This window comes from Sminthopsis crassicaudata, chromosome 3 (genome assembly GCF_048593235.1).
Source record: "Sminthopsis crassicaudata isolate SCR6 chromosome 3, ASM4859323v1, whole genome shotgun sequence".
NCBI classification, from domain to species: domain Eukaryota; kingdom Metazoa; phylum Chordata; class Mammalia; order Dasyuromorphia; family Dasyuridae; genus Sminthopsis; species Sminthopsis crassicaudata.
In genome coordinates, this window is record NC_133619.1 from 393,012,795 (window position 1) to 393,039,183 (window position 26,389).

The 26,389-nt window shown below is 34.8% G+C and overlaps 1 protein-coding gene across 1 annotated transcript in view; it reads left to right on the forward strand.

Moving 5' to 3' along the window:
• The first annotated feature begins 210 nt into the window (after window positions 1-210).
• The window catches only part of LYPD6 (LY6/PLAUR domain containing 6), a 153,956-nt gene continuing 127,777 nt past the window's right edge, over window positions 211-26,389 (forward strand). Inside the window, exon 1 of the mRNA XM_074302197.1 lies at window positions 211-445. The gene's annotated coding sequence lies outside the window, so the exon portion shown is untranslated. The remainder of the gene's footprint in view (window positions 446-26,389) is intronic.

Genomic DNA, 26,389 nt, shown 5'->3' on the forward strand with positions numbered 1-26,389 from the left:
TGCCCCGGGACTCAAAGGCTTAAAGAGTTCTCAGCCCAGAAGCTCGAGTTTACTTTGATTTCCCCAGCTGACTATTCAGGAGTTGGATTTTGTTGGCTCGGGCCAATAAGAAAGCCGGTGGTGGGCTCGGCTTCTCCAGCCGCTTGGTGATTGGCTCGGAGCACCGAGAAGCTGAAGAGCTGGCCAGCTGAAGGTTCCATCGCTAGAAGTAGGGGGCGAAGTGGGAGTGACAGCGCGTGCCCCTTGCAGCCCCCCACCCTCTCCTCCCGCGCCCTCCCTCCCGACTCCTCTCCCCTCCTCTCCACTCCCCCTCCCCTTCTCTCCCCTCCCGGCCTCCGGCCGCGCGCTGGCTGGGCTCCGCATTGCACACTCTGGGGGAACCGCAGTGTGCATTCGTGGGATGGGGCAGCGGGTTGCTGGAAGCTGGAACCGATGCGTGGCTTTGGTAAGTAAAAGCGTCTTTCCCTAGGGAGCGCCAAAACAGTAAGGGTCAGTTCATATTGTCCGGGCTAATTTGGGACTTCGACTAGGCACCTGGACTGCTCGGATCCTTTCGGTCATTCCGAGCTTTCCTATTTATTGAGATACTTCTGACAGAGAAGCGGGGCTGAGGGGTGCGGGTGCGGTGTGAGAGTAAGAGTATCAGGAGGATGGGGGTGTCTTACCCCTTACTACATTGCGCTGACCCCTTGCTTCTCTGCTGGGACAGAACGCCCGGTAGAGAGCGCGCTGTCAGGAGAAGTAGAAAGGTAAGGGTGTGTGTGTGTGTGTGTGTGTGTGTGTGTGTGTGTGTGTGTGTGTGTGTGTGTGTGTGTGTGATAGAGAGAGAGAGAGAGAGAGAGAGAGAGAGAGAGAGAGAGAGAGAGAGAGAGAGAGAGAGAGAGAGAGAGAGAGAGAATATGAATGAATTAGAAATTGTAGAAATTGTGGTGAGGGGGTTGTATGTAAATTCTTAGGAGCTGCCAAGTTCAAAGCTCAAGCAGATTTCCCCCAGGGCAATTTAGAGCTTTCCCATAGTAAGTGTGCCCCTTAGTAACTCTAGCTGGAGAGTTTTCCTCGAGATAGTCTATAAGCCAGTCCACATGTTGCTGCAGAGGTGTCCTAGAGTGGCAGTGCCAAAAGGCACACACACCAAAGCCTCTTGTTTTCTCTCGAGGAGGAAAAAGCCCCCAAATAAATACTGGATGTCCTTCAGTCCTAGGAAGGTACGCTGAGCACGCCCCAACAGGAGCTCTTGTAGCTCTGAGCCAAGATTCCATTTAATTTAAAACACAAATAGTTCGTCTTGGTTTGACATGGACACTTCTTTTCTTTCTCTCTTTTAACAGTTCATTTCTGGGTCTCATTTAAACAAACCTTGGTTAACTCTCTCTACCTGCCTGCCTGCCTGCCTGGCTCTGGCTTCTCTACCTTACCCTTTACTCTTCTGCTATGGGTTAGAAACTTGCAAAACGTGATTGCTGATTGTTCCCTGGACAGAGAGTCCTTTGCACATCATCTGAGTTCTTTGCACTCTGTCAAAATCCAGAACAATGGCTCCTTCGCTTTAAAGTGTTCTAAGTGGATCAGGCTTCCCAGAGCAACTAATATAGTATATAGCTGCATCCCGGTACATCTATCTTTTCAGAATTGAAGGGTTTCCTAGATAGTTTAAAAGTGTTATGGTTTCAGTGGCAAACCTTCTGTAGAGACTATGGTTAGAATAGCATTAACCTGCCAGGGCTCATGACATAAAGAATGTTAAGCTTTCTCGCTCTGGTAACCTGCCCAAGGTGTGACCTCCAAAATTCAATTTTCTTTGTGGGAGGTTGGGGGAGCTTAGATACTCTGGGGAAATGCTTTTTTTCTTGTTAAATTGGCTCTCAGTGACATATATTCTCTTCTGTTGTGGTCTGGCCATTGCAGATGCTGTTATATTATTAGAGTGAGTCCCTTAGAGCCTTATTACATTTTCTTCAGCAGAGACCTAGTGTGTTTTTTTTTCCAATTGAATCTCTACCTCATTTCTCAAATACTGCAGACATTAATGGTTACTGTATCTGTGCACACGTGTGCTAAGTTTGCTAAAGATATTTGTGCAATCGTCCATGAAATGACTTAATACACATTTATGTTAAACCCATTTAAATGTAAAATGCTTATTCGTTTTCAATTTTCATTTCCATACTGTCAAAAGGCACTGGGTTACAACAGGACTTAAGAGCTTTCACTGTTAAAACAGAGGTTTCCCACAACTTCAGGTCAGTCATACTAATGTAGAAATCTATTGTTATGTGTGCACTCTAATGATTGTTATGCAAGTATTAGTTGTTTTCTTTATTTTGAAATATCAGAATCTTCCAAGGCAGGAAGATAGACACTTTTCTTTGAAGGTAATTTGTGAATCTATTTTTCCTCTAAATAATGAAAGTTTAAAATAATACACCATCAAGGCCAACTATGGACAAAATTACCCAGTAGGTGAGTATATTTTTGGCACCCTCCTTCTCCTCTCCTCTTCTGAAGAGTCTCCTTCTTGTTCTTTCTCCCCAGTCCAGAGTAAGATGAAACTTACTTTCAGTTGTCAACTAATCTCCACTGAGGCAGCAGTCTGGAATGTTTTAAAGAGTAACCTGGGGTTATGAGCCATTATAATAAGGCATTCTTGAAGACTTAAGACCCAAAAGATTGATAGATAATTGTTGGAATTTTAACAAAATTTGGGGGAGATAATCTGAAACAGAGAGACTTGAATTATGGTAAGAATCCAACTAATGATATTTTCCTCATTCTTCAATTCATTTTTATGGGCTAATTCTTAGCCTACATAAACATTGGCTCCACTTGTTTAATAAGGACAATGAATTAATAAGTAAATACTGAAATGTTCTGGGAGATGAATACCCACTTATCAAAAGTCATAAAATCTTCAGTAGTTCATAGATGAAGTCAAGATAACAAAGTGATCGGATGAGTTAAGGGAAAATTATATTTGTATTACACAGCTCATATTGTCTGGACAGCATGTAAATGTATGAAGAAACACATCATTTGCAAATTTACTTTTGGAGAATTACCTTTTACTGGATATATAAATATAGATACAAAACATACCCATCTCTCTCTATATAAACATGTATGTATATATAGGTATGTGTATATATGTGTGTGTGTTTATGCACAGAAAAATGAACAGAATTGGCTTTGAGACTGAGCATGTCATATAAAATGTTAATATACCTTAGATCCTTACCAGCAGCACATCCCTAGGCAAATTATTTAGTCTCTCTGAGCCTTAATTTCCTTATTGTAAAACTGAAATAATTAATGATAGTAATAATAATAAACAATTATATATTAATTCATTTGATCTGGGATATAGGTGCTATTATTATCTCCATTTTACAGATGAGTACATTGAGGCAAACATGAGTTAAGTGACTTGCTCTAGGTCATTCAGCTAGTAAATGTCTAAGGTCACATTTGAATACAAGATCTTCCTGACTCCAAGCAGTCCAGCCCTTTATTCACTGTACCACCTAACTGCCAAGTATTGTTGTGAGCTTCAAATTAGATAATATAGAGGAGACCTTTGTCAGGCTTAAAGAGATTTTTAAATGAAGACTCATAATAGTAATAATGATAATAACAGGAAACTTCAGCAATCCATAGGGAGTTCCCAAGGTTAGAACTAGAAGGGACCTTAGATGCCCTGTAGCTCAATCTTGTAACAGTTAGGTAGAGTAGTAAGTAAATATAGCATTAGACTTGGAATTGGGAATACTAATTTTGAATTTAAATTTCACCTCAAGCATTTATGAGCTGGGTGATTTTGGACAAGTCACTTAAACCTGTTTGCCTCAATAATCTCATCTGTAAAATGAAAAGGAAATGGCAAACAAGACCAATATCTCTGCCAAGAAAACCCCAAATGGGGTCAAGAAATAATTGAACAAAACTACAAGACTCAGTATTGTACCAAGGGGGAAAAAAAAAAAAAACCTAAGGCACACAAACATCAAATAATTTGCACATGTAATATATGTAGTAACAGCTCAAAACATGTGAATGCAGTTCTCTGACTTCAAAATCTAGTGTTTTTGCCAAGATCTCTAGATTGGTACAATATTTCATCAAGATGATTATTTCTTCTATTAGCTTTTGCGAATGTCAAAGAAAAGGAATATATTCAACTTGGTGTTGAATAGTTGTGACTTAATGGTACAGGAAGCCACTGTCAATGAATGTAAGAAGAATCACAGGACAACTAAGTAGGACATTCTAATTTGTGAGGAAAAACTAAAGGATTCCATGAAGTGTTCAGTTTTGGCAGAGGTTATTACATGAAAAAATGTTAAGAAAAAGATTGAAATGACTTTAAAAAAAAAAACAACTTCTGAAATACCTATATATGGTATCTATATGATATCACCTTCTCAGAAACCTAGCTTTAACAAAAAGACTAGGCAGCAGAAAACAAAGAAACCCCACACCCAAATTATTAAATGACAATATCAATTCTATGTTTAACTGGGGAAACATGGCTAGATAGTAGTGCACATGAAAAAATATAAGTTCGATGTGAGGTTGTAGTGATTAAAGACAAAACAATATTTATAATAGAAGTATAAGTGCAGAATTCAGGGCAAAGGAGGTTATGGTCTTATTTTCCTCTGCACTGATAGGGTCACTTCCAAAGGGTGGAGTTCAGTTCTCAGAGTTACAATCATATGGGTTATTTTTAAGCCGAGGCATCTTCTTCCAGGATGGTGCTGAAATTCAAAACCAGACTAAATAATGATCCATAGCAGAACTGGACATTTAATTTCTATAAGGAAATAAGGTGAAGGAGTGAGGAAGATGGCTATCTTCAATATTTTCTGGCTTGTTATATAAAAGGAAGAATTAGACTTCTGAGTACTCCTAGTAGACAACCTAGGATCAGTAGGTAGAAGTTAGAAGTAAAAGACGTTTCTATTCAATATAAAGAAAATCATCCTAACAAATAATTGCCCTTGAAAATGGAAAGCTTATCTTGGAAGATAGTGGATTCCAGGCATTGGTGATATGCAAGCATTTGTGAGAGATATTGGACAGAAGATTCATGCATTTGTCATGAAGTTATACTAGAGTATTAGCTATCTCATTTGTAGGCATGCTATTGTTACTCATTGCCTGGTACTCTATGTTCCCTTTGTGACCTAACATCTCAGGAATGTTTTCTTCTCTTGTAGAAATCACCAGAAATTTTCTACTGAATTATAGTTATATACTTATTGTGTCTTCTAATACAGTTACTAAGGTATTGGGGAAACCTTAGGCTAAAGAACACAAACCAGTCTTCCTCTAAATGGATTCATTGTCATATTGAATTCTCATGCACTCACTAGTGCTGCTGCTCATAGAAGCATTGTATATGTCTTACTTCCCTTCACACACAGTGCTTTTGGCCATGCTCTGACTTTTCTCCACAACCATCAGGGCTCTAAGATCTTGGATACTCTTTCAGTCCCTCCCGCTTTCTCTCCCTCTCTACTTCTTTCTTTCTTTTCCTCCCTTCCTCCCTCTCTCATTCCTTCTCATCACACCATGAGGGCAGTTTCCATCAAGATGTTTCTAATTCTAACATCATCAAGATTTTGACACTCCTTAAATATACCTTTGTTATAATTGGTGGCTTCGACAGCTTTGTGCCTTATTTTCCCCACCTATCTATATGCATTTCCCATTCAAATATATGAGGTCTAAAGTCCTTCCCAATAAAAAACATCTAATTGTCATGAACTGAAAAAGAAAAGAAAGAAGCATATTTCAAAAAAACAACAACTTAGAAACTGTCCAAGTGAAGAAAAATAGTGAACCCATAAAGGGTAGATCAGATGCAAACTATAAATTAAGGAGGCTAAGATAGAATTGGAGAACTACCTTGTAAGGTACTCCAAAGCCAATAATAAAGGATTTCTTAAATACATCAAAGAGAACTTGATTATCACAATGCAAAAAGGTACACTTAGAGATGAAAAGAAGAAAGCAAAGGCAGTCTTTATGGAGGAAACTGTTATAGACATTCCCACTGTGGAAGCTATTTAATTTTGAAGGGGGAAAGTTAGATGCATAGAAACTAAACTTGATTTATAAATTAGGTGCAGTTAAATGACTGGAACCAGATAACTGCTTTTGGTATGAAGTGTTTTGAAGGAATTCTTGACCAAAATTGTGAAATTTTTTGATTAATATTTATGTAAGTCATCATTAAAAACCCTGTTCAGGAGAATTGGCAGACTGCAAACATGATTCCCATCAATAAAATAAAAATTGGAAGGGACCAGTTTCACTACAGGACTAAATAGTGGGTAGGTTCATCAAATACTCAAATAAACAAGATCTATGAGGGGAAGGGGAGAGCAACGTGAAATCTCTCAGGGAAATATAATCTCTGGCTGATGGTCAGCACCCTGAAAACTGAATCCTTTCTGATCAAGAACCTAGTTAATGAGGAAAATAGATTATATAAATGCAACAAATGTTTACTATCCCCATTTTATGAGAAAGCACTAAAATTAAGGGAACTTTGGAAAAAGGCTTTCTGTAGAAGGTGATACTTTAGTTGATATTTGCAGGAAGCCACGACCAAGATGAGAAGGAAGAGATGAGGAGGGGACAGACAATTAAATAACAAGAATCTAGAGATGTAGATCAGATGTAAATCAAAAGATTTAAATGATGTCTGTATGTCCCACAGCTACTAAGACAGATTTTGAATCCAAGTCTTCTAGAACCAATTTCAATGTTCTTATTTTTTATAGTACATTATTAACTATGATAGTCTAAATGTGACTATATTCTAAGGGTAATAAAATTGATTTAAATCCCTTGTGAATTATTTTACTGAATGTTTGCACATTTTTATGAAAGAAATATATTCCTGTAAATCATTGAATAATACTTAACTTTGATTAATCAGTGATCTTTTGATTTCTTTAATATGTGTCTTCCCTCCAGTGATACAGATCACATCCCATCTCTGCCTTCTTATCCAGTTCTATTCTTATTCTTATTGTCCCAAGAATCTTCCCTAAAAGGTTCATGAAACATGCCAGGTGATTTTGGATGGCCTACATAACAATGGAGCACTTGGGTTGTCTGGCTCTTGTTTTTTTGGGGGGGTGGGGGGATGGGTTGTGTCACATAGCTAGTCCATCTTCTTTTGTGTAATTCTTTTCTTTGATAAAATTCTTTATGCTACTTCTGCACATTTCTTTGTTGGGCTTGCATTGTAGCCTACTTACACCCAACACGATCTTCTCCATTGCCCTTTGGGTGAACCTTAGTTTTAATTCTTTGGAGACTGGTATTCCATGACTCATAGCTATCAGCATCATGGGAAGAACCTTGTTAAAAAGATAGGCTTTTGTTTCAGGGAGAAGCTTCCAGTCATTAAAAATATTAATTGTTTTCCCATCAGCAGTCCAGCCTGAATACCTCCTGTCTCCAGTTCAATTCCAGGCCTAGATTATTGTCCATTTGTACTGTCTGAAATGAGGGAAGACTTTTATATATGAATATGTGGAGTATCTAGGTGTTGAGGTGGATAGAGTACTAGGTCTGATGTCAGAAAGACTCATCTTTGTGGGATCAAATCTGGCCTCAGACACTTAGCTATGTAATAACAGCCAATTTAGTTAACCCTGTTTACCTCAGTTTCCTCATCTGTAAAAGGAGCTGGAGAATAAAAACACAAACCACTCCAGTAGCTTTGCCAAGAAAACCTCAAATTGGATCATAATGAATCAGATACAACTGAATGTTTATATATGTGTGTGTGTGTGTGTGTGTGTGTGTGTGTGTGTGTGTGTGTGTGTGTACTTATACACAGAGATAGGTAAACAGAGATGGATGGATAGAAAGATAAATATATAGAGAAAGGTAGGTAGATAGATAAATAGAGGATCTAGAGCAGGTATTCTCAAACTTTTGCCACTTGCAACCCCTTTTCACCTGAGAAATTTTATGTGACCTGAATATATAAGGTGTATAAGATAAATATACAAATCAAATATGTAATGCTAATAAATCATAATTTCATGACTCCCACATCTAGTTAAGAGACCCAAGTGGGATTATGAACTACAGTTTAAGATGCTGGGTTCTACTCCACCCATCCTGCATATCATAATCTGGAAAACAGGCATTCTTCATCCACTTGTTTGTTCTTTTTGTTTGTTTTTCTGTGTAGAAATCATTCTGTGGAATAACTATAGAACTCATATATTGAGCATTGTAATGTTCTAAAGGGTCAAATGTCATTTATAAATAGGATAAATCATTAGGGAAATAGCTGAAATAATGTTAGATATATTTTAAATAGTGAGCATAAAAATATACTTGGATTCAAAAGTACCACATTTCTTCTATTTTTGTTGTCTTTGTATTTAAGAAATGAAAGTCTCATCCTAGTTCATATTCATATCATTTCTTCCTTGAAACTATTATTGTAGTATCCTAAATGTGACCGTGCCCCTAGGCTCCTCCTTTCCCCTTCACCCCACTCAGCTGCCAAAGTAATAGTCTAAGCACAGGCCTAACCATGTCATTCCCTTGCTCAGGAAACTTCAAAGGCTTCTGATTACCTCTAGGATCAAATATAAATTCCTCCTTTTGGCATTTAAAGCCCCTCACAGTCTGGTTTCAGCCTAGCAAGACTTATTATGCCCCTTCTTCATATTCTTTCCAATGTAATCAGTCTGGCCTAGTCTTCTTCTTATTTGAATTTCTACCTCCTATATCTCCTAGGCCTGGCATGAGCTCTCTTTTCATCTTCTCCTTTTAGAATCCCTATCCTGCTTTAAAGCTTAGCTCAGCTGTCATTTCCTATACAAGGTCTTTCCTATTCCAGTCTCTGGTATCCTATCTTGATGAAATTGCTGCATAATTGTTGTTGAGTTGATTTTTAGTCCTGTTCGATTCTTTGTGATGTCATTTGGAGTTTTCTTGATGAAGATGCTAGAATAGTTTCCCATTTCCTTCTCCAGCTCATTTTTAGAAGAAGAAACTGAGGTAAATAGGGTTAAATGACTTACCCAGTATCACACAGCTAGAAAGTTATCTAAAGCCAGATTTGAATTTAGGAAGATGAGTGGGTCTAACTCCAGGCCCGGTATTCTCTTCATTTTGCCACATAGTTGCACTGCTGCACATTTACTTTGTATATATTTTATATGTTCTGTATGTATACATCCTCATCTTCTCTGATCTCTGCACTTTTCCAAGAAACTTGAACTCCTTTAGAGCATGTATTGTTTCATTTTTGCCATTATATCCATAGCCACTCACACAATGGCTGGCATGTAATAAGGGTTTAGTTATTTGATCTGAATTTGAAGTTTTTGGTACTAATCTTTAAGTTATTGAAAGAACGGAGGCAGTGGGATACTACATTTTGAGTTAACCTCCATTTATGAATCTTGGTTCTCTAACTTGCTGCAGGCATTTTCCTCATCCATAAAGTGAGTAGGACTAGATGATTTTTCAGATTCCTTTTGGTTTCAGATTCTTATTAATAGTCTCAGTTTCCTTATTTGTAAAATGAACTAGAGAAGAAAAAGGCACACCACTCCAGGGTCTTTGGCAAAAAACCCCAAACCAAACCAAACCAAAACACACTTCCAATGGGGCCAAGGAAAGTTTAACTTGATTGAAATAACTTACCATCATCACCAAGAATAATTATTCAGTATTCAGGGACTTGAAATATTGGTTGAGGTATTTCTTCCACTTAAGTCATGAATGTTTTGGTCACAGGAGCTCATGAAAAGACATACTAACATATTGGGAAGTTTCTACCAGACTTGACCAGACTGGATTTCAGAGGACAATCATATATTTAGTTTCAATTAAATTCAAAGTTTTTCCTAGTTGTCAGGAATTTCTAGAGTTGGCCATCCTCCTTAAATTTGAGGAAGGCAGATTCACCTCTGCACGAAAGTAGGATTTTAGTATAGAATGAATGACTATATAAGGAGTAAGTGGTGACAGGGTCATCATTCAGTTCTGAGGAATTAGTTCCATGCAGTAGGGTGCATGTGTAAACAGGTGCATCCAAAATCAAGTCAAGTTCTTAAGCACCAATATGTGCTTTAGCATTGGGCTAAATGTTGAGAAATAAAAAACAGCTAAAGACAATCCCTTCTCTTATGGAGTTCACAGTCTAATTAGAGAAATGATATTTAAGCAACTAAACATACAAACAAAATACATACAGATATATTGGAGATAATTTCAATGGGAAAGCACTAAAATTAAGGGAATTTTGGAAAAGTTTTTCTGTAGAAGGTGATACTTTAGTTGACATTTACAGGAAGCCAAGACCAAGATGAGAAGGAAGAGACAAGGAGGGGGCAGCCAATTAAAATAACAAGAATCTAGAGATGTAGAGTTTGTCACTGGATTGCAGAATTGGAGAAAGGTAAGACGATTTAACAAAAATAGAAAAAAAATATGAAGGGGTCAGGTTATGAAGGACATTGAAATCTAAAAAGGATTTTCTTTTTGAATTGGAAGGCAGTAGGGAGCCAGTAGGAGGTGATTTTGTCAGATATGAATTTTAAGAAGATCTTGACATCTGGGTAGAGAATAGATTGGAATGGGGAGAGACTTGAACCAAAGAGACCTACCATCAGGTTGTTGCAATTATCTTGGTATGAGGTGATGAAGGCTTTACCAGGATTGTGGTAGTGTCAGAGGAGAAAAGGAGGCATGCGTGATAAGATGTTAGGAAGACTGAAAAAGCAGTGATTGGCAATTGATTGGATATGGGTCCTGAGGGTGAGGAGTCAAGGAGAATACCTAGATTGTGGACATCAGTGACTGAGGGGGATGTTGGTACTTTTAACAGTAATAGGAAAGTTAGTAAGGAAAATATTGGTGGGGAAAATATAGTTTTCCTTTGGAAATGTGAAAGTGAAAAAATGGAAAGTGAAAAATATTGTAGTTAGAACTGTATGGATTAATGTATCATACCATTTTGTAAGCAAGTGTGACTTTTCAAATTACATATACATATATATGTATATATATATGTATACATATATATGTATATATATATGTATATGTGTATATATACATATATATGTGTATATATATATTTTTACTTGTTCAAACTAAGATTGCATATGTTCTCTTACTTTATTTCTTCTTGTTTATATGACATTATTTCCATAAGTCTATATCTACTTATTCTATTCTACTATATTAGTACTGAAAGGAAATTTAATGATCTACAGATAATTCTGTTTCTCTATTGATTATAGTATTCCCCCCTGAAAAATAGTTGTGTTTGATAGAGCAGAGAGGCAGCAATACCTTTTGTTTTTTGTTGAAGCCTAAGAAAAATAATTTATCTCAGAAATCATAAATTACAATATAATATATGTCATAAGGATAATTTTGTGTGTACGTGTACATGCGTGTATGTTGTAGAGGGGGACTGATTTTTGTATTTGAAGAGAAGTTTAAATTTTATGGTTAGTATTTTTGTTTTTTAAACTTCCCTAAGTAAATGATTTCTTCATTTCTTCCTTCTCTCTCTCTTTTTATTGTCTCCTTCCTTTTTTATATCTTGATCTTTCCTCCCCTTCTTCCTTTTTCCTCCTTCCCCCTTTCTTTTTGTCCTTCTGCTTCTCTTCTTCATTTTTTTCTTCCTTGTCCTCCTCTTCCTTCTTTATTACTATAATGTGGGGTTTCTTCAGCAATCAAGAGGTATCCGACATTGTTTAGAACCTGAATTAAACTAACTTAAAACAAAGTACTTGACTTTTAAGGCCATGAGATTTTAAATGCTTTAAATAGGTCTCATATTTCTCCTATATATTAATTTGCGTTTATTCTTTTTATAGCATAAAAGGAACTAATACTTCTTTCTTATAATTATCCACAAAAAAGAAAGGCATTTAGTTTTTTCATAATGCATATCTCTGAAACACCAAGTTTCAAGTATTCTAATAATTTTACCATGTATTTTATCTTCAATAGAAATTATTTTTTGTTTTTCCTCAAATGAAGATTATAGAATCATAGCATAAATTTATAGCTGGAAAAGACCTTAGGGGCCATTAAGTCTAATTCATTCATTCTACAGCTGGGAAAACTGAGACATGAAGTAATTAAATGAAGTTTGAGTCAAGATCCTAACTCAGCTCTTAACTCTAAATCCAGACCTCTTTCTTTCTTGCTATCTCCTAGGATGTCAGATCCATGAATAGGAAGGGATTTAAGATGCTATTAGTCTTATACCTGCACAATAATAACAAAAATAAAATTAATAATTTTGTTAGATATTTCACCTTACATGAGGGCATATACACTCATAATTAATTATTTTTTGTTTATAGAGTTGTTTTCTTTCCAAGAACTTTAAGAATTATACTTAGCAATATGTTTTAACTCACTTTCACAACTACATAATAAGATTTAAATGGTCATAAAATTTATACAAAGAGAATGAAAAACCAAACAATCATAAATGTGTACTTTTTCTCCTATTATATAAGAAGAAATTTTGCAATGTACACATTAAACCTAACTGGGGCTTTGTTTTGTAAGGAAAGGAAGGGGAAGTGAATTCCACAAGTTATTATTCAATATTTGTTGAGCACCTGCCTGAAGTCACCATAGAAAAGCTCTGTCTGCTCTCCTAGGACACTATCAGCAGGAACATTCCATCCCAAGTGTAAGATCATCAGAGAAGGGTGAATTCTCAATGAAACTGAACTTCACTTAATAAGTGGAACTTGACTAGAAGTTAAATGTAACATGTTTAATTACATTGTAGGTGAAAAGGTAGCTAGCTCAGAGTGTAGAAATTCAGAATAGTTTCTAAGTTGTTTTTCATCTTTGTACTAATCTATCAACTAATCAATCAATATACATTTTTAAAGTTCTTACTATGCCCCAAGGTCAGCTAAGTGGTAAAGTGGATGGAGTGCTGAGCTTGCCAGTCAGGAAGACTTATTTTTGTGTGTTCAAATCTGCCCTGGGCAGGTCACTTCCTGAGTTTGGCTCAATACTCTTCTGTAAAATGAACTAGAGAAGGAAATGACAAACTCTTATTGTCTTTACCAAGAAAATTCCAAATAGGATCACATAGAATTGATTGTGACTGAAAAACAACTAAATATCAATAAATTATATCCCATATTAGAGATACAAAAGTAAAAATAGTCTCTGATTTTGAGGGGCTTATAATCTAGTGCAGAAGACAATGCATATTTATGTGAGTTATACCAAATAGATAAAGGTAGCTAGGTGGTTTAGTGAAAAAAGTGACTGAGAAAGACCTAAGTTAAAATGTGGACTTAGATACTTACTAGCTGTATGACCCTGGGTGAATCACTTATCCCTGGTTGCCTCAGTTTCCTCATTTGTAAAATGAGTGAAGAAGGAAATGGCAAATTACTCCATTATCATTTCCAAGAAAACCCAAAATGAGGGTCATAAAGAGTCAGACATAAGTAAAACAATTGAACAACAATATTAAAAAAATTGGTGGGATTAATATTGGCATCTGAGATGATCAGGAGATGGATGATGAGGAGGAGGATATACATTCCATTCAGAGATAGATAGTTCAAAGGCAGGAGATGAAGAAAAAAAGCAAGAAATCTAGTTTAACTGATGACTAGACCACAGTATTCATGGAATGGGGGTAATTTATAACCAGGCTAAAAAGATAAGTTAGGATCATGTTTTGAAATACTTAAATCCCCAACAGAATGCATATATTTATATCTCCAACAACCAACTTGGTGCTTTTTGCATAGTAAGTACTTAAGAAATGTCTTGTTGTTGATTATTTTGTACCTTAAAGGATACACACACACACACACACACACACACACACACACACACACATATACATACACACATATCTGTTCTTAATTAAGATGGGAGATTTTAAACACCTCCTGATAAGATTACAAACACAAATGCCTATGATATAGTAGAAATCTGTAATATATAATATAAACAGATCAGGTTGTTGTCTATAACTCACTATCTTCCTTTTTAGATATTGAAAGAATCTCTTTTTTTAATACTTACATTAGGATTCCAGTACATAAAACAGGTTAGAAAGCTATGGAAAACACAGGATAAGAAGGCATGATAGAGTACAATCTCTTCTGAGAAAGTAGTGCCATTAATGACATAATGAAGTATTGAGGTATGATTTATTCAAAGTTATAATTCTACTTATAAAGTTATATTTTTAAAACAAAATAAAACATGGTCAACTGATATGTTATTTCATCAGGTTTGTGCCTAATGACCCTTCTAGATTAACCTTTCAGTTGCTCCTGGCAAAATTCTTGATCATATTATTAAAGAAATGGTTAATGAATACTTAGAAAAAGAAGTAGTGATAACCAATAGCTCATATGGCTTCAACAAGAGCAGGCAAGGATGCTCTGAAGGTAGCTTAAATTGGCTTGTGAGAGCTAATTAAATTTACAGCTTGGAAATTAATGAATACTATAAATCAGGGCTTGATTTATTGTTTTGATTGCTTAGACTTAAGAAGATGATGGAGAAAATGTTAGCAATTTTAAATGTGTGTCAAATGTATATTTTTTAGAGAGCCAATTGTTAAACATTTACCAGCAACTGATGGGAACAGGTCATGACAAACTAATTTCATTTCTTGTAGCTATAAGAAACAAAATTGGAAAAGAAAGAGACTAGAAATTAGCCATTAGTTGACTATTATAATAGTGTTGTACACATTTTAGGAAAGCCATTGATAAATGACTAGTGGATCAGGAAAATAATGTAACAACTAGCATTTACATAGCACTTCAAGTTTTTCAAATATTTCATGTACTATCTTTTTTATCCTCACAACAACCCTGTGAGGCAGGTTCTATTGCAACTCGTATTTTATAGATGAAAAAAAGGGAGGTTAAATTACTTACTCAAGATCACATAGCTAGTAAATATCTAAGAGAAAATTTAAATTCAGATCTTTCTAATTCCAAGGCTTTACATTGTACTCCTCACTGCCTAAGACATTTCTTTAGAAATTAATACCAATGATACAGTTGATAAAATATCCTTTGTTCTTCTTGTGGAAAAGATGGCAAAATGTAGGTAATGATGTACTATATTAATTTAGACTCAAAACTGGTTGAATGACTAAATCCAAAGAATAGCATTTAATTGTTCAATGTCAACTTGGAAGGAGCATATTAGAGAGTGCTTTTGTTTGTGCTGTTTAGCTAAGGATTATAGGACTAAAAGAGAGTGGATTTGAAGCTGGAATTGATCATAAAGACTATCTAGTTATTATTGCCATCAATTTGGGATTGGAAGGGACATTAAAGGTCATTTAATTTTTTTTACTCTTTTATTTTACAGATAAGGACATAGTTTAAGGACTTTCCCAACTTTACAGATAATAAGCAGCATAAATGGAATTTTTATCAGTTTATCAGGGTTTATATGGCTCCATTTTTATAAAAGATACAAAACTGGAACTTGATGCAACCACCAAGTCATTCAGACAAAAGAAAGGAACATCTGGAGACTCTGACCATGTACAGGGAACTTCTCCTCTGGTTAAATTTTATGCATAGACTTCATTCATTTGTTCAAAAAGCATTTGTTAAGTCCCTCATCAGAAAATGGGGATACAAAAGCAAAAACCAAAGCTGTAGAAAGAGACTTTTTATTAGGGAAAGCTTATAAGCAGAAATAAGTAAATGAAAAATTTAGTCAAAGTAAATATAATTTTAAGAAGAAAGGGAGCATCAGAAACTGAAGAGATTAGAATAGATCTCATGTAGGAGGTGATATTTGAGTTACTTAGTACATATGGGAGTTGAGCTCATGGGCCCTATTGATAAAAAGAGGGTGCTAGGCTATAGTTTGCTTCTGAGATTCCTGAGCCTTCAGTCTATTATTTCATGATGCTAGGAAGCTAGCATTTCTAAGAGAGTGTAAATTCCAAGACTGGGGAGCACAACTGGCATAGAGATAGGAGAAGAGATGCCATATGGAAAACTGCAAAGTAAGTTTGGCCAAAGTATGTTAAGGGGAGTCCTGGACAATAAAGCTGGAAAGGGAGGCTGGAGTCATATTGTGGAGGATTTTAAATGACAAACAGACCTTATGTTTTCTCTGAGAGAAAATAGGACACATTTAAACTTCTTGATCTAGGAAAAATTGATCAAATTTGTGTTTTCAGTCATACCAATTTCATAGCTTTATGGAAGGTGGAATAGAGAGGAGAGAAATTTGAGGTAAGAAAACCAATGAGAAAGCTTTTAAAATGTTATAGGCAAAATGGGATCAGAGCCCATAGTAGGGTGATTTGCTCTGTGAGTAAAGAGAAGGAGAGTTTTTAAAGATGTGTTATAAAAAGAGAATCAACAAAACTTGGCAGTTGCTTCTATATGGAGACATCAGGGAAATTAAGGAATAGAACATGATGTGGAGGCAGTGGACCTAGGTGATAGTAACTTTGAAATAGGAGCTTAGGAAGAAGGGGAAGTGAGAGGTAATGAATGGTTTTGTTTTGGATACACTGCATTTGACATATGTATAGGATATTCATTTGGAAGTATCTAATAAATAGTTTGGTGATGTAGGCCTAGGGGCTAATAAGAAAGACTTGGTTAATTTTATAGATCTAGGAAAACATGGCAAGTGATGAGATCACTGAGAGAATGTAAAGGGACAAATCCCTGTGGAAACACACATACACACTCATGTATAAAGGATAATATAATGATGCAGCAAAGGAAACTGAGGAAAAGGCAAATAGCTTGGGAAGAAACCATAGTGTATGAAAACCCAAGGGGAGAGAAAAGGGAATGACAAGTAGCGTCAAATACAGCACAAGTTTAAGGAAAACGAGGATAGATTTAGTAAAGGTCTCTGCATTTAGCAAGAGATGTCATAGTCTTAGAGAGATTTCAATTCATGATAAAGCTGGAAGCTGAATGGTTTGGGAAATATAAAACCGATGAGAATATTCACTTTGGAGTTAGGAAGCCTGAACTTCAAATCTGGCCTCTGATATTTATTTAGTAGGTGTGTGAACAAACACAAGTCAAACGACTTCTTGGATCTTCACCTTCCTTATCTGTAAAGTAAAGGGGTTAGATTAGATGACCTACAAGATTTATTTTGGCCACATAATGAGACTTTTGGAAAAGACTGACACTGAAAAAGATTGAAGGAAAAAGGAAAAGGAGATAGTAGGGGATGAGATAGTGTCATGGAAACAACAGATATGAACTTGGATAGATTTCCTTCTTTCCTTCCTTCCTTTCTTCCTTCCTTCTTTCCTTCCTTCCTTCCTCTCTCCTCCTCTCTTTCCCTCCCTCCATTCTTCCTTTTTCCTTCCTTCCCTCCCTTCCTTCCTTCTTTTTTTTAAAGGATGCAGATTGTTCTCAATGAAGCCATGTTGCTTCTTCAAGAATCTTTTCATTATCCTATTATCCTAAAGCTAGGTCCCTTTCCTTGTCCAATGGAAAGAAGGGGTAATCCATTAAGTCACCAAATCAAAGTCTCTGGTCTTTTCCAGTTCATGATTCTTGCAATATTATTTTGTCTTTCTATCTTCAGCAGCTGGCACTGAATGTTGTGCATATTAAGTGCTTTTGAACTAAATTATTTTCTTGAGAACAAAAAAAGAGCCTTGCTCATCTTTGTATATAATACTAACTTACATGTATATTGAAGATGTTCAATAAAGATTTATTTTAAAAATGTACAAATGAATAATTATTATAATTTCATAGTTGTGGAAAAGTAAGCATTTTTAAAATTATGAGATGATACAATGTCAGTTATGTAGTGTGATTATCTTAAATATACCATAATTCATATTTTTTCTACTCAGAATATATACATGACACTAATCATATTTGTTTTCATTTCTCTTTATCCTTAACTATATGTGTACAAAGTTATAAATATTAATCTAGATATATATACATTTTATATAAAAATATAAAAATGTAGATGAAATATTGTTGCCAAATAACAATATCTAAATAAAACTTGGGAGATTCCAGAATACTATCACATTTGCACATGATGCTTGAAACTAGATAACAACTGTTGTTATAACATGTTAGAGCATTCCCTTTTTGGAATGCATACACATTTTAGGGGTGAGGGATTTCCATAAGACTTCTATAACATGTGAGGCAATCTGTGTTAAAAACAAAAAGTAAGTCTTGTTTTTGGTCTATACTTATGTATTGATAGAATATTGGAAATGCACATAAATGTATAAATAGTGTCAGTAAGGGAATAAGGTATCAGATTTGGAATCAGGATGACCAGCTGCAGACACTAGCTGTATGATCTTGCCTGAGCAAGTCACTTAACCTCTATTTGCTTGAGTTTCTTCATCTGTAAAATGGGGATAATAATTGTGCATACCTACCAGGGTTGTTGTGAGGATCAAATGAGATAACATAATATTTACAATTTTATCACAATGTCTAGTACATATTAGGTGCAATATAATAATGATAATAATAATAATTTCTCTAGTTTTTGTTTCCAAATTATGGAATAGTGAAACTCTCGATTAGTAGACAGAATCTGAGTTCTAGTTCTTCCTTTAATACTAAATAAGTTTTCTGGGCCTCAGTTTCTTCATCTGTTAAATGAAGGGATTGGAATAGCAGATCTCTGAGATCTATTTAGCATTAGTGTAATTCTCTGACCGTATCTGGATTTGATGGTTTTGGTGACGATGGAATTATCTCCTTTTCATTGGGCAAGGAAAGGGATTTAGCTTTAGAATTATGCATATGTTAAATTTGAATGCTGGAAGAAAATTTAGTGATCATATAGTTAAATTAAATCTAGTGATTTATTTTTTAAATTTGGAAACTGAAACTTGGAAGAGCTAAGTTATATAGACAAAGTCACATAGATAATTTATGCAGGAGAACTATACTTCAAATGACTCTGACTCTGACTTCAGAGTCTTTCTTCCTATGTCTTTACTTTCTTGATATTCTACAAAAACATATTAAATTCTTGACACTTTGGTGCATGCAGTATTTGATGAGCATGGATATAATCTTCACAGATGCAGATAGCATCCCATTGGTATCTTTTCATTCTTTGCCATCTTTGTCTATGTCTTCCTATAATTATCCCACAAAGGATCTACCTAGCATGATAGTGATAGATTTCTACTACTTCTTAGGGTATCTCAGAGGTACCATTCTTCTATTTGAATTGTCCATCATTATTTTTATTCCATGATATATCTTCTTCCTTTTTGAGTCAATCATGCTCTTCAAACTCTTCCTTATATACTAATTGTCATTGGCAACATACCAAAGTGTTCTTATTTTACCACACATCATTCATTGATAGAGTTTTGGATTATTTGCAATTTAAATTCTTCTATTATGGATGTTTTCAATAATTCATATCCATATAGTATCACTGGGATGATATTAGTCTTAAAAATGTGGGGTTTTCATCAATTGGGGAATGGCTAAAGAAATTGTAGCACAAGACTGTAATAAACTGTTATTATAAAAATTACAACTGAGGAAGACAGAAAATTATGAGAAAAAGTAAAGTAACAGAACCAGGAAAAGAATATGTACAATTACAAAGAAAAGGTAGAGCAAAAAAAATTAGGTGAATTCCATATATGGAATATGGCCATAATGACAAAACTTAGAACCCAAAAAAGAGATTTGAGAATGCACCTTGTTTGTATTGGTAGAAAACTATGGCTGTGTAGTACTCCATATATTGTTGGATTTGAAATATTGTTTAGTTTTACTGAATTGTATTTTTCCCTCTCTTTTAAAAATTCTTTCTTATAAGGAATCCATCTCCTGGTAGAAATGGGTGAAAAGATAAACAGAAAAATGAAAATAATATTAAAAGATATAAAAAATTTAAATATATATTAAATATATAAATATATATATATGTTTACACATATCATCTCATTTGGTACTGATAACAACCCTGTTAGATAGGTGTTGTTATTATCATCCCCATTTTACAAATGAGGAAAATTGACATTGAGTGAGGTTAAGGGACTTGTCCAGAATCATGTAGCTGTGTTATGAATTATATTGCCTAACGTGGAATTTTATAAACTGGAAAGAAAAACTCCTCAGTTATAAATACTCAGTCTATATCTTAAATCTTCATATTTACTTCACAGTATTGCTTAGACAGTGTTTGGCACATAGAAATTACTTATTAAAATGTTATTGAAATTATAGAATTATTCAGTAAAATGATTATTGGTTGAATTTGGAATCGATTTTATTCACTGTAATTTTAACAAATGGAAGAGAGTAATAAGATTTCATGTCTCTTGTTCTCTTTTAGACCACAAACACATATTTGTGGCAACTTTTTGGCAGGATTTAAGAAGTGTCTCTGTTGGTTGATTTTTGACAATCGTTCTTTACAGAACAGAGATTATGAGCTTAAGTTTACAGATCTCCGGAATCTTTGACAAGTAGCTATGTCTTTTCAGTGAATATTAACAACTTCCAAATTTAGCCAACCTAAAAATTTGAAATAATTTGATTCTTCTAATTTGAGAAAACAAATATTTGTCAATAACCAGTCTGTATATACATAGATATTTAAGCTGGTTGTCATGGGAAAATTCAGAAGAAGTATTAGACTTGGTTATGAACCTTAAGGAGCTTATAATGTGGCAGAAAGATGAATGTACATGAAAGAAAGCATTATGTCCTAAGGCTCAAAAAGATATCTAACTGGGTTGGAGAAAGTTTTATAAATGAGGAAGAATCTGAGATGGATCAAGGATATAGATTAACAGAGAGGAGAAAGGAAGATATTTTTATTAAAGTTAGGTAAAGTTTAAAAAATGATCTGTGTTGAACACTTTGGTGGATGACTTTATTCCTTCAGAAGTCTGTTATTTTGTAGATGTAGATATTCTCACTAGCAAAATAGAGCCCAGTCTCTCTGTGAATTAGTATCAATCAGTGGACAAACCTTTATTAAACCTCTACTATATGTCCTCTGCTTAAGCTATAAGTGCTAAGGATACAAAGCCAAAACCAAAAGAGTACCTGCTGTAGATATGTAGTTACATAAGTTTATGTTTATGGGATAGTGGTATTATATAGATCTAGAGCCTGAATGGACCTTTGAGGCCATCTTAATCCAATCAATTTATTTTACAGAAGAGGAAACTGAGACCCAAGAAAGTTGTTATTTGTCCAAAGCAATACATGTAGTATGTCTTAGAGGTAGAATTTGTACCCAGGGCCTTTGATTCTATGCCTTTTTTCCATACCATTTTGGGAATGAGCATGAACACATAAGAACAGTCACAAGAAATATACAGAATAAAAACAAGGTAATTTGGGGTTTGTAGGAAAGATACCTGGAGGGATCAGGACACAGCTCATCTCTGTGTTGGTGATCAAAGTCTGAAAAAAACAAGAGATTATGAAAGGTGGAGATGAGGAGTCAGTGAGGAAGCAATATTAAATGTTTATTATTGTCAGGCACTAAGCTAGGTATTGGTGATTCAAAGAAAGGCAGAAACATGGTGGTCTTTGCTCTTAAGGACCTCACATTCTAATGGAGGAGATAACATACACAACAATGAAAAATGAGGTTGGGGCAGAAAAGTCCTCCTTTTAGAAATTGGAATTTGAGCTAAATCTTGAAGGGAAACCAGGAGGTAAAAGTGAGGAAAGTGAGCATTACAAAAAATTGTTACAAGAAACAATAAGAAAGATCATTTTACTGATTCATATAAAATATGAGTATGGAGGTAGGGTGGGGTGGGGGACAGATAAGAGATGCAGTGGATAGAGTGTCAGGTCTGGAGTTAGGTAGACTTTAATTCAAAAATAATCTCAGATGCTTACTAATTAAATGATTATGACAAATCATTTAACTGTTTATCCCCATTTCCTCATCTGTATAATGAACAGGAGAATGAAATGGAAAACCATTCTAGTATCTTTGCAAAAAAAACTCCAAATGGGGTCACAAAATATCAAACATGACTGAAATAACTGAACAATAATACCAATAACATTTAGGGAAGGAGTAAAATGTAAGAATGCCAGGAGATAGGAAGGGGCAAGAGGTTATTCATTTCATACATGGAAGACAATCTACAAATTCATGGAGGTGGGAGAATAACCCAATAGCACAAGGATAAACTGGTTGAATTGTAGAGTGTATCACTGATGGTGTATAATATGTAATAAGCATTGAACTGAAGCCAGGTAGTGAAGGTTTGTAAATGAAAAACAAAGGAGTTTGTGTTTTATTCTGAAGGGAGGGAGTAGCTTTTTGAAGCCATTTTATAAAGAATGACATGGTCAGACCTAAGCTTTAGGCTTATACCTCTGTGCTTAGCTGAGGCCAATCAATCAACAAGTATTGAAGTTCTTATTATATGCCAGGCATTATGCTAAGCACTGGGAATATGAAGATAAATGTGAAATAATTCTTGCCCTCAGGAAGCTTATATTCTAATTTGCAGATAACATATGCCTAGAAATGCAGCTTTAATATAAATATGCATGTTCAGCAGCTTAAAACTGTATAAGTTTTTGGAACACCTTTTATATATAATATATTAAAAAGTGAATGAAAGATAGTTTTAGAAGGGAAGTTATTAGGCATTGGAAAGGTCAAAAAAGCCTGCACGTAAAATGGACCATTTTAGGTGAGTTTTAAAGAGAACCAGGGATTTAAAGAGTTAGAGGTAAATTGAGAGATGGCATGATCAAACTACTGCTTTAGGAAAATCACTTTGGTTCCCATATGGTAGATGATTGGAGAGAGAAAAGATGAGGCGGAGACATCAATGAGGAAGTAATTTCAATAGTTCAGACATTTGCCATGTTAGTAGAAGATAGGACTATTGGATAGATATTGTAGAGAACAGGAAATAACAAGCTTTGGTGACTGGTTGAATCTGTGAGGTTAACAAGAGGAATAGATGTCTTCAAATCTGTGAACTTGATTGACCTTAGGGATGGTTGTGCCTTCCGCAACAAAGATTCTTGAGCTTGAGTCCATAGCACACTCATATCTGCTAGAATAGATTTCATGGAGTCCTTTTACCTAGATGGAAAAAAGTAACATCTGTATTTTTACTAAGCTTTGATTTCCTTATAATTTTAAAAGTTTTATTTTATATACTTTAAAACCACTGTTTCGTGAGCATCTATGTTGTTGTTCAGTCATTTCAGTCCTGTCTACTCTTTATGAGCCCCATTTCAGGTTTTCTAGACAAAGATACTACAGTGATTTGCCACTTCCTTCTCCAGCTCATTTTATGGATCAGAAAAAAGAGGCAATTATGATTAAGTGACTTGCCTAGAGTCACACAATTTCTAAGTATCTGAAGCCAGATTTGAACTTGGGTCTTCCTAACTGAAGATCCTCTCTGTCCACTACTCCACACCACACTGTGACATAAAAAAGGTAAAGAACCAATGCTTTGCAGTAATAAAAAAGTTAATAAGAAGTATGGTTTTTTGGTGGAAAAATAATGGGTTCTACTTTGAGTTTGAAAATTTAGGGGGACATAGGAGAACCCATTAGGCTATTTATTGAAATAATCCAAGCAAGAGATACCTAGAGTAGAGGAAGACCACTTTGATTGGATGGCAACTGGTTGATGATGTCACCAAGGTGTGTGAGTGGTGAGGAGGGGGAATATGTGATAATTTTTGATAATTGAGGGTCACTTTCATGTGACAAGGATGCAGAAGAGGGAGATTTCAGTAGGTGAACATAAGTCTTATCTTAGAAAGGCAATTGTACAATTTTTCTCCCATATGCTAATGTGAAGACATTTGAGCGCTAATTTGTAATTGTAATTGTAATATGAGAATAGTTAAAATACTTGTGTCCTGTTAAAATTTTTAGAAACTCGATGAATAGCTTTTCCTCCTTGTACCTGCAGCTGGAGTGTTGGGTTATATTTTGTGGTAATTGGAAACTGACATGTAGGGAATTTTAAATACATATGTTATCAAAACAGATGTTTCACAGACTTCATAGCCCATAGGAGGTCACCTAATCCTCTAGAAAGCAGCTTGGAATCTTCTTCATTTAGTACCATACATGCTCCTCTCCTAATTTTTTTGCTCTGAAGTAGCTATGTTAGAAATTTCAATTTTTTAACAACTTTCTATTCACAGATTTTTTTTTTTGATAGTAAGATGGCAATTTCAGTAAACCTAAGAAATTATATGATGTGCTCCCTAGAGGCATATTATTGAATAATATTATTTGCGTGGTGATAATTCTAAGATAAGTAAGTAAGTAATCTTTAGAACTTTGAGGCCATATTTTCTGAAAGACAAGTGCATTCCTTTAGATACAAAGTTATAATTAAATGCAAGAATGAACTCCATAAGATCCTTTAGATGCAGACTTCAAAACACATAGTCAGGGACATTTACCCATCTCCTCTAATTACTAGAAAAGCTTTAACAATCAAGCTCATGTTTTTATTCTGGCAGATCTCTCCTATGACTTTGTGTCCCCAGAGTGAGGGAACAAATTATGCTCCTCTATTGCTTTAAATATTTTGTAGATTTAGTTTTTTCCTTTATAATCAAAGGTGTTATCTACTCAACCCCATTTTCAACTGCATGTCCATTGAGAATAGAGGGGGAGGTCAAGGTCTTGTTTGTTCACAGTTCAAGCCAGGTCTGTGAGAAGAAAATTCTGCTTCCTAAAAGCCAGGTGTTAGTGACCAGTTATGGGGATAATAAGAAAGAGAAAGGGTTAGTTATGTCCCTGTTTAATTCAATGGGTGATTTTTCTATGGCTTTTGGAATGCATGGGCTCTTCTGTGACATTTCTCATTATTGTTTCTTTCTGGCTTTCTACTGTGTAAATGCTGATAACTTTTATGGATTTATTTTTGTAAATTACAGCCTTGTTGCAATTAGTTTTCTTTGCTGATTTCCTGGAATTTTCTAAGTATAAAACTGTATGAAGTGAAGTCGTAAGACTCAATAACCTATAAGACTTCTTCCAGCTTTCATCTATGATCCTGTGATTCTGTGTTTTATGTCATATGCCTTATAGGGATAGTTTCTTTTGCTCTTTGCACCTTCAATTTTATTTTCTAGTCTTATTTTTATAACTATCATGTCTAGAACTATGTCAAATTATACCAAGAGAGAGGATATATTTGTAGAAGCTTGTGGGGTAGGAATATTTTTTAAATGTCTAGAATGTTCACACCCTTTCCCAAAAGAATAGAATTTAGTATCTTCTACTCTGAATTATAGAGTTCCAAAAATCTTAATGTAGTTTTAAGCTTTATTATCCATTGTTCAAGCTTTAAGTTTTAACTTGTTCTAAGACTTTTGGATTACCCTGCATTCATTTTTGTAATTAAATCATCTCTATTAGAATATAATTTCCTTAAAGACAAGGACTATATCTTATTTATCTTTATATCTATCAACTTTTCTCCTAACATAATACTTTTGTATAGTGATCACTTTAGTAAATTTTTAAAATGAAATTAAAATAATTTTTCTAATGATTTATACCCCTTTCCCTTTGGGATTGCTCGGGGAATTAACTGAAATAATGAGAGATGAATACAATGTGAAATAAAGATTGAAAATGTGAGGGAATTTTATTAGAATTTAAACTTTCATATTTTGTATAGGCATTTAAAATTGGCATTTTGAATGTTTAATTTTTGTAGGATTTGGAAAAACCCACTATTGAATAAAAGAATTAAGTTCTTGTATAATAATAATAATAACAATAATAATTTATCTTAATTTAACATTTTAAGGCATGCAAAGTACTTTCTTCTCCTCTATCCATAACCCTCCTCCCCCACAATAACACTGAATTAATTGGTCAAACTGAGGCTCTAAGAAGTTAAAACTTCCCCAATGTCATGCACCAAGTAGTGAAGATGAAATTCAAACCCAGGTCTCCTGATTCTAATTGCATTCTACTCTTCTCACCGGTTTCTTCTTAGAAAGTTGAGTATTTGTGAAGTATTCAATCTCATGTCTTATCTTTGGGGAATATTGAAGCAGGTACTCTCCATACCCAAGTTTTCAGATCTGGGAAAATGAAAAGATATGGGCCAGTAAGAATCCTACATAAGCACCCCCAAAAAGAAAATGAACAAGATAAAGCATCATATTGTACCATATTGTCATAAGACATTATGTTGATTATAAGGCAAGGGAGTAGAATAGACAGTTTTTGAGAGTTGAATCTATTTTGTCTTTCATTGTATCCCCAGTTTTTAGTACAATGTCTTATACATAGTAGGTATTTAATAAATTCTTGATTTGGTTTGACTTGTTATATGATTTCAGAGGAGAGAGCTAGATCACTGTAGTCTAGCTTG